Here is an 8,633-nt window from a genome sequence, read left to right as displayed (position 1 = left end):
ATACTGGACTGGATGTGCCAGGTCTGACTCTGCTGGTTCTCATGAGGATCCCGGTTGCCCCAACTCAGTTTCTTTTGTGCTAATCCTGGATGGTCCATCTTCTTCTATTTGACTACCTGACTTCACATTCTGCCTGCACAGAGCCTTACTCTTGAGTGCACTGTTAGCCCTATAGAAGAGAGCTGGGTTCAGCTTGCAGGATTTGATGCACACAGACTGGAGAGGTGCTGTAGTGAGTTGTTCCATGTGGCTCCCCGTGACTCTACTTGGCTTCTCCAGCTGTCAGGGAAGCAATGAGCGGAGAGAAGAACCCCAGAGTGCCTTGGCCCCCTGTGCAGGGTGCAAAGGTCCTAAAGGTGGGGATGGTTGCTCTTTGGCTGCTTGTACCCAGCACCCAGTACCATATCTGAGAGCTTTTGAAGTGCCCTCCCAGCAGATGAGGAGCTGGTGCTACTCTGGCTGTGGGACTGTCTGCAGGGTTAGCAGCATCCAGTGAAGTGCTGGGATGTGCAAAGTTCTCGCAGTGGGGAAAAAAAAATCTGCATTTTTGTGCTGAATTTTAGCCATGTTTCTGATCCCCATGATAATTCTGAATTCTGCATCTTGTCTCAAAATAAGAAAGCAACAAGTTTCTCATTTAAACCAAAATATGTAAATAAAATAGAAGCTCTTGCTATGGAAAAAATGCTCGTTCATTCTCCATGATGCAATTTTTCCTGCTAAGATTAAAAGGGTTTATATATCTTCAATTCTACTCTTGAATTGCCTTTTTCAGCGTCACAAGCTATTTGTATGTATATATGGAAGGAGGGAAGCACTCCTTGTTCTCCAAACATGCACTCTTTCCTCTCATTCCAGGAAGTCTCAGCCATGCTTTGCATGTTGGAAACAACAGAAACAGCTCCAGATTTCCAGGAATGGTCCAGTGAGTAAGGGTTTCTTACCACCACAGGCTCTGAAGGCACTGGGCTGCTTACGATCCTGCCCATCCAGCATCCTGTGTACTGGGTTGTTTTCCCTGTGACTTGGTTGTTCTGTTTAGAACTGTAGAATCCTTAGAGTTGGAAAGGACTTCTGAAGGCCATCTAGTTCAGTTCCCCTGTAATGAGCAGGGACGTCCACATCTAGATCAGGTTGCCAAGAGCGGTCTCCAGGGACGAGGCATTTCATTTCCAGCCCTGAGGATTACTGTTCTGAGGCTGCACTCACCTGCCAATGTAGTATCTCTCCCAGCACATCACTACCTGGGTTTTCCCTGGATCCGTGTCTTAAGAATGGCTCTCCTACCCTGTGGGCCCCATTCTTGTTGGCTCTGTGTGCTCACATCCCAAGTGCTGTGGCTGCCTGTGCCTCACATCCCCCGCTGCTCCTGGGCTCTCCCAAAGAATAGGGCAGTGGGGACTTGACTTTGCTATAGATGTGACTGTGTCTCACCAGGAGGAAGAAGTCCATTCATGCTCCTGCCATGTACAGAGAAATGCTAAAGATGTTTGGGAATTGCACAATAGCTCAATGAAATGACAGCCTTTTTCCTTAAAGACAGATATTGCTTTGATCAGGTGCTCACTTGCTTTGCTTGAATAAGCCAAACTCATTCCAAGAACAAAAGGGCTGCCACTGCAATAGCCTGGCTTTTCAATTTCAAACTATCTGCAGATTACAGAATAAATGAAATATTCAGCATACACAAATACTGTACAGAATGATATGATACGGACCATTTCACTTCCTTTCATCCTTTTCCAACTTGCTGGCTTTTATGTAATGGATAGACCTACATCAAAAGCCACACTCAAGAATAAACAAATACTTAAAGCGCACATTACACATGGCATTCCTAAGCCATCTGTAAATGATATAGAATTATTCTTTGAAGAATAGAGAGGCAGAGTCTAATATACACTCCTCCATGAGACCAGACCATGATGCAGTGACAGAGCAGCGTTCCTGAGTGCTTGGTGTATGTGAGATACCAGCTGCCTTTGGGGCGCGTCTGTATTTGACAACACGAATAAGGACAGTCTTTGCTGCTAGGACCCCAGAACAGAGATGCATCAGATGCATCTTCCAACTCTTTTTAATCCTACCCGTCGCTCCTGCAGTGAGGCGATGCGAGCTCCATCTCAGGCAGTTCATGGTAGCAATCTTCAGCACCACACTGCCAGCTTGTCAAGCGATCTCTTGTGGTCCTCTTGTAACCTCCCTTACACCTGGGACATGCTTTCAGTCTCTGAGGGGCAACTTCACTGTCCGTCTCTGCCCGAACATCTTTTCTGCCTCTCAGGGTGTCAGCAGGCTGGGGCATTGCCTGCTATGCCCATGGGATCCTGCTGATCTCCAGCTGGGGACATGTCACTGTGCTCTGACTGTGACCCACCCTGGCTCTGCAGGTCAGGAACCAGACATATATTTACAGCAGTCTTTGGGAAGGACAGATGCTCTGGTCAAAAGTGCTGTGAGAGACAATACCAGGCAGACTCTTTAAGTATGGGATATACCCTGCAGCTGGAAAATTGATATGCATCCAGAAGAAAACACCTGAGCTGTTTGCCCAGCCTGTGACACCAGAGGAATGCGCACTGCCCAGTGCCTTTGGGACTCAAACTTGGTCCATACCGAATATACTGAGTCTGATTAGCAGCTTATCAGGCTGGAGCAGATGATCTTCCATTCATATCTTCTGGCTCATTAAGTCCAGACAGTCACTGACTGCAGCTGTGACCCTTCTCCGCTTTTATTCCTATGGGAATCTCTTTCTCAAAGTTGAGATTTCAGCATTATATGCCAAACTTCATTGTCAGTAAGGCCTGTACAGTAATGCTCGTGTTTTCTTAACATATGAGTTCTCCCTTATATACACTTATATACGCTCATTTCAGTCACTTATAGTTACTATTCATGATTCAGCAGTTTTCTGTTATTTCAGGTTCTCCATGCCACTCATGCTGTTTTCCAAACTAAAGTCACTGCTACTTTTTGGACCAGAGATTATGTTACATATCCTGCAGCCAGTCCACACTGCCATTTGAGCCACCCGTTCCCCATCTATTCTAGACATTTCTCACAATGTCACAATTGCCAATATGAGAAAGGTTTCTCTTCATACATGCACCTGCCTTGCTCCACAGCCAAGTGTCACCACTGCCCACCCTACACCTCCTGGACAGATTTCCAGTGCTGGTCTTTAGTAGAGATGGAAGGGCTCCTGTGCCACCCTGCTGGGACTTCTTGTGTACAGAGATAACAGAAAAAGCAAGCAGAATCTCAGCACCGCAGGGAGATGTGTGACAGCATTACAGCACAGCAAAACCTTCAGTGTTTTATTACAATACTTTAAATGAGAAACACTTCTCCCAGTGGGAAGTGGCCTCATCCCCTGCTCTCAGTCCCCCCTCCCCTGGCACACGGTGGCTCCCTGGTGCACGTCCTTGCCACCAAAGCTAAGCTGATCTTTCTGTTTCTCCAGAGGTTGTCCCCAAAATGCCCATTCCACATTGGTATCAGCTCTCTTTTCAGCATCAAAGTGCAAATGAGTCAGCCAGGCTCTTTCTAGGAATTCCCATCTCTCTTCTCACGTCTTAACCAAGTTGAATTGCAGTTCTGATCTTGTTTCAGTGCCCATGAAATTGCAATGAAATATTGTTAAGGTGCCTGAAATAGAGTTTTATTTTGCTTTCAGAGGGTACTTTGGAATATTTTTCTTTATTTTATCTTGGTCCTTCTTTGTAAGTAGTTGAATGGCAGCTTTACTTGTCTCCTGTGATGCCTTGCAATGTGACACGCACCCTGTGAAGTGATTTTCTCAGAATTGTTATCCTGCATGGTACATAGCACACAGTTTGTGCCCAGCACCTCCTCCTACTCGTGCCACCTTTTAGTGCTAGCAGATCAGATTGCATCCTGAGCATTACACATAGTCTGTTGTGTTCTTTCCACCCAAGGTACCTGCTCTCATCTCTGATTTCAGGACCTCAGGTCCTCCATTCTCCCCTATTCCTGATGTTTTCTCAGCAGCACAACCATTTCCATGTTTCTTACAGCCAGCATCCTCTCTCTAAATGTTGGTCAACAGTATCTACCATCCATTCAACTGCTGTTCTCAGGAAGAACATTGTGCATTTCTGGCCACTTCACATCATTTACCTTCCAATGTTCTAGGTCTCATTGATAAATTCTTATTCATTCTTTCTACCTTTGTATGAAAGTGAACATACTGATTATAGCGCCTCTCTGCTTTTTCCTTTCCTTTCTCCAGCATTAATTTCATTTCTGTTTTCTACTCTCAATCCCAGAGGCAAATGCAGGGAGGATGCACCTTTCTGTGAACACACTCATGACTATCCTCAGTCTTGCCCTGTACCAGTCTCAAATCTTTTATTTCTTTTCCTTTTCTCATTGCATCCTTACATTACTTCCTTAAGAGGGTGCTGGTCACCCAGGTCTCCTCATTGCATCTTCACACTCCATCTGCATTCTTTCCTCTGTGCTAGCTGGCATCTGGCATTATCAGTCCTTCCAGTTTTACTCCTTGTAGTCAGTCCTCCTCTTTATTGGTTATGGCCTCTAATGGGTCACTCAGTCTGCTGTGATTTATGGTATCTCTCTCCATAAAACATTGTGGAAGTGGCACATAACTCCGTAGGCAATCCTATTCATCAGAGCAGATTCAGAGTAATCACCTATTTATCTCCTGTTCAATAGACTTGCTACAGCACTCATTATGAATTCATTTAAACTGAAGTACAGTGTCCCATTATGCACTAATGGTGATGAGAAACATGACAAAACAAATGCCATTTTAAAATTGGGAAATGAATCTGTGCAGCAAGATGTACTACTACAGCTACTGACAGATTCTTACTCTTGGGGTCTTCTGCAGCACACACTTTGTTGTCTCCTCATACCTGGGCTATACCCTGCTATGATGCCTCTGGCAGAATCAAATCCCTTCCACCCCCCCCCCCCCCCCCATATGGCTGCCAACACATGGTGAGGCTGCACCACTCCCCCCTCCCTGCAGCACACCTCTCAGCACAGTCCCTCTGCACAGCTCCCATCGTTGCAGTGCCTCTCCCACAGTCCCAGAGCACTGGCACAGCCTGGATCCATGGTGCTGGGCTGGGAATTGCCCAATGACTGCAACCGTGCTGAGTGCACTGACTGTGCTGCACTGCACCATGCAGCCCTGCTATGGCTCTGAATGTTCTTCAGGCCTCTTTCGTGTTTGTACGTTCAGGAGAATGAACTTCGCAGGGCTGTTGAATCCTTTTCCACAGGACTTGAAGCAATACTCACGTTGCTGTGATGTCTCAGAGCACCAAGGGAAGAACCTTGGCTTTAAACAAAAAGAACCAAGTTCTGGGCTCCTATTAGCTGGCGATTGGGGCCAGCTGCAGTGAGCAGCCGAGGGCCACTGTCAGGCAATGGAGCTGAGTTTTCACCAACACACTGCTTGCCCCTGCCCCGAGCTCTGGAAGCAGCAGAGGTGGCTGGGGCATGCTGGGGGGGAGCAGGAGGGAGCTGCTCTCCTAATCGTATCAGAATTTGAATCTTGAGCAATTCCTTCATGGTTTCTTACAGAAGCAGGCTGTGCTAACAAGAGAGCACAAAGAATGTCAGACAAATGCTTTGTGTCACTGAGGGAAAGGAGATTTTAAAATATTCATCCTATGCTGAGCCATTCAGCACAGCCCTGGGGCGGATGGTGCAGTGGGCTTCTTTTCTGAAGACTGCCATAAACTGCAACACAGTGCCTTATTGCATCACTTACTGCATCTCAGCCCCTCCATGCAGGGCTCTGTTGCAGGCAGTGCACTACTGGGGCTGCTGTTTCCCTCAGCAAAAGCATGCTTAGAATCATTGTATCATAGAATCATTGAGATTGGAAAAAGTCTCAGATCTGCAGGTCCAAATGCCAACCCATCCTCACCACACGCACTGAATTGTGTCCCTTAGTGCCACATCTCCAGTTCTGGAATACCTTTTAGGGAGGATAATTCCACCACCTCCCTGGTCAGCCTGTTCCAATGCCTGACTACTCTTTTGGAGAAGAAATTTTTCCTAATATCCATTCTGACCCTCCTCTGGCACAACTTGAAGCTGTTACCTCTCATCCTATCACTAGTTACCTGCTTCTCCCAGATAGTTTCCCTAAAGCAGTGGTTTGGCCACAGCTCTGTAATGTAGTGCTGCAACCTCCTGTAGGAACAGGCCCAAGGATCCCAGCCACATGTATGACTGTCCAAGAAGCTGATGTCTGGAGGGGTGGGATGAGTCCAGAAGCCTGTGAACTTCCTTGCCTTCCCCTTAGAGCCATAGGTTTGAAGACTTAGATCATAGCTTTGGTGGAAAAAAATGCACAGTGGGAGATAACGGCAAAAAGACTTCACATGATTCTTTTTCTGGAGAAGAGCAACCCCTCCTCTCACTGTGCTGCTGATGCTTTGGATGCTGCTGCCCCCAGGGTAGGCTCCTGTTTATGCAGAGTTGTTCTGGAGCTCAGCCCTGGACAGCAGTGTGTCAGAGGCCAGCAGACCCAGCGCTGTTCAGTGGGTTCAAGCCTGGGCCAACCTGGTACAGATGGTGGGGTGCTATGATGAGGCCCGTGTGACCCTCCCTTTCCCCCCAGTCATATCTAGGCTGTAAGAACAGATGTGGAGGTTGTTGTTGTACCTGTGATGATGGCTCTGACTCTGGATGTCCCACCACTTGCTGCATGCAGCATCTCCTCCCCAAACTTCTGACTTTTAAGGGCTTCGGTTCCAGTGGAAACCTCTCTCAGTGTTCTCAGTGAGGAGCAGGTTGGACACAGTCCCAGAATGGCACCACCAAAGTTCTCACAAGTATCCAGTCAGAATTCATCCTGAAGTGAGATCACAAAGATGATGCAAAGCAATCAGACAAAAAAACATAACCACAAATAACTGTCAGTTTTTTAGAACAGAGCTTCCTTTGCCTCAGAATCACAAAAGGATTGCTTTACGTGTGCATGTGGCCTTGCAAATCTCCAGTGTCTTGGAGGTGTGTGTTTAAAACTGCGTGAGCAATGCAAGGCTCAGTGTCAGCATTCACCTACATTAAATCCACCTTTGGATAAATCCACACAGCACATGGCTTCCCCAGCTGGAATTGTCTCCATAGAGCCTGTTCTGAGCTGCTGTGTCCCCACCTGGAGCAGGATCCTGTGCTTAGCCCTACAAAGGGCTGTCCCCTCTGTTCACAGTACTTTATTATAATGCCCAGTGACTCATCTGTACAATCAATCAGGGAACAAAGCTTAGGCTTAGCAAGATTACCATGATGGAAAGATAATAGAAAGAAATGGAAATACTCACCAATGCTGTAAGCTTGCAGTAAACTCCACAAGGAGCAACCTCCAGAAAGAGACCCTGCCTCAGTGGCAGTCAGCCCTTAAATGGGATCTAGGAGAGGTGCATCCACCCTTTCTGGTAGCAAGGAGAATTGCTTTCACCTGTGCTACTGCGGCTGACTCAGTGCTGACTCAGGTGGTCCATCAGAGGTTCAAGCTGTGATCAGCAGTTCCCATACAGCCGTCCAAGCCTGCTCCTCCAGCCCAACATGTCTGTGTGGTACAGACGTGTGCTCCTCATGGCTGTTTGCAGAGGTTTGCTCTGAACCCTCAGCTCCAAATGCGAACAACAAGTCATCAGTATGTCTGTTATTATGGAATTCTTTGCTGGCAACAGTTGTCCTGTGTTGTATAATTAAAACCAGTACAATGTCTGGAGCATTATTTAATAGGAAATAATCAGTGCTGTACTTGCACACTTGAGCTAATCAATCACTGCAGGAATGCCAGTGCTGGCCACTTGCTGGAAAGCCACCTGTGTCCATCAGGGCACCAAAACGGTCCTCTACTTGTTGTGGGTTCATTAACGGAACTTCATGAAGAAATCTCATTTTCATATATGCCAGTCATCTAATAAATGTTGTAGAGCTGTTTCTTAATCTAAGCTTTTTATTTTATTTTTGATTACTCTATAGAAAGTAGTTTGGGAATGTAATAAAAACAATTTAATAGTAATTTAAAAAATGAAAATGATAATATAGTGTTCCTGACTTGCCTTAAAAAGACCCCAAATTAAAGAAATAATTTAAAAGTGCAGAAGAAAAAGTGCATCCTAGAAAGCCCATGTGTGCTTTGCAATGGGGACTTGTTGGTTCTTGGCTGCACACCTCAGCCCCAGGCAGCCCCGTGCTGTGGTGCTGGGTACTGCCCAGAGGTGTTCTGCTGTCCACTGCCTGCATCTCATTGCATGCGGAGATCACCTGAGCACTGGGAATCTGCAACCCTCTGCATCGTTATTTGATTTGTAAAATGTTTCCAATAAGCTTCAAACAGATTAGATTGGGCCTGCCTGGAGGGCGGCTCTGAGCACTGTGGGGGGCTCCAGGCTCAGCTTCACATCCCCAGGCTGAGCCACAAATCTGGGGTCCCTCCCACAGCCACAAATACTTACTGATGTCTTGTGAAAGAGAACACCTCTTCCCATTTTGAACTCCGGATGAGAATTTCGTCATAGGGAAGCATCTTCAGAGCAGACATTCTCACAAGCTCATTTCTGGCTCTGTTTGCAGCAAGGCTTTACGGTCTGCCCTTCCAGCAGTATTCC

At 46.7% G+C, this 8,633-nt stretch overlaps 1 long non-coding RNA gene across 1 annotated transcript; it reads right to left on the bottom strand.

Annotated features, from left to right (window-relative positions):
* Window positions 1–4,417: 4,417 nt before the first annotated feature.
* On the bottom strand, window positions 4,418–7,392 carry LOC122180606. Its single transcript, XR_006179181.1, has 3 exons — window positions 7,335–7,392; window positions 6,673–6,862; window positions 4,418–4,648 (listed from the first exon to the last, which is right to left on the bottom strand). It is a non-coding gene; the product is annotated as an uncharacterized LOC122180606 (long non-coding RNA).
* Window positions 7,393–8,633: the final 1,241 nt, after the last annotated feature.

This window comes from Lagopus leucura, unplaced genomic scaffold, assembly GCF_019238085.1.
Source record: "Lagopus leucura isolate 7727_CA_CO unplaced genomic scaffold, USGS_WTPT01 Super-Scaffold_1, whole genome shotgun sequence".
Classification (NCBI taxonomy): domain Eukaryota; kingdom Metazoa; phylum Chordata; class Aves; order Galliformes; family Phasianidae; genus Lagopus; species Lagopus leucura.
The sequence above is the reverse complement of the archived record's forward strand: the minus strand, read 5'-3'. Positions and strand labels throughout refer to the sequence as shown.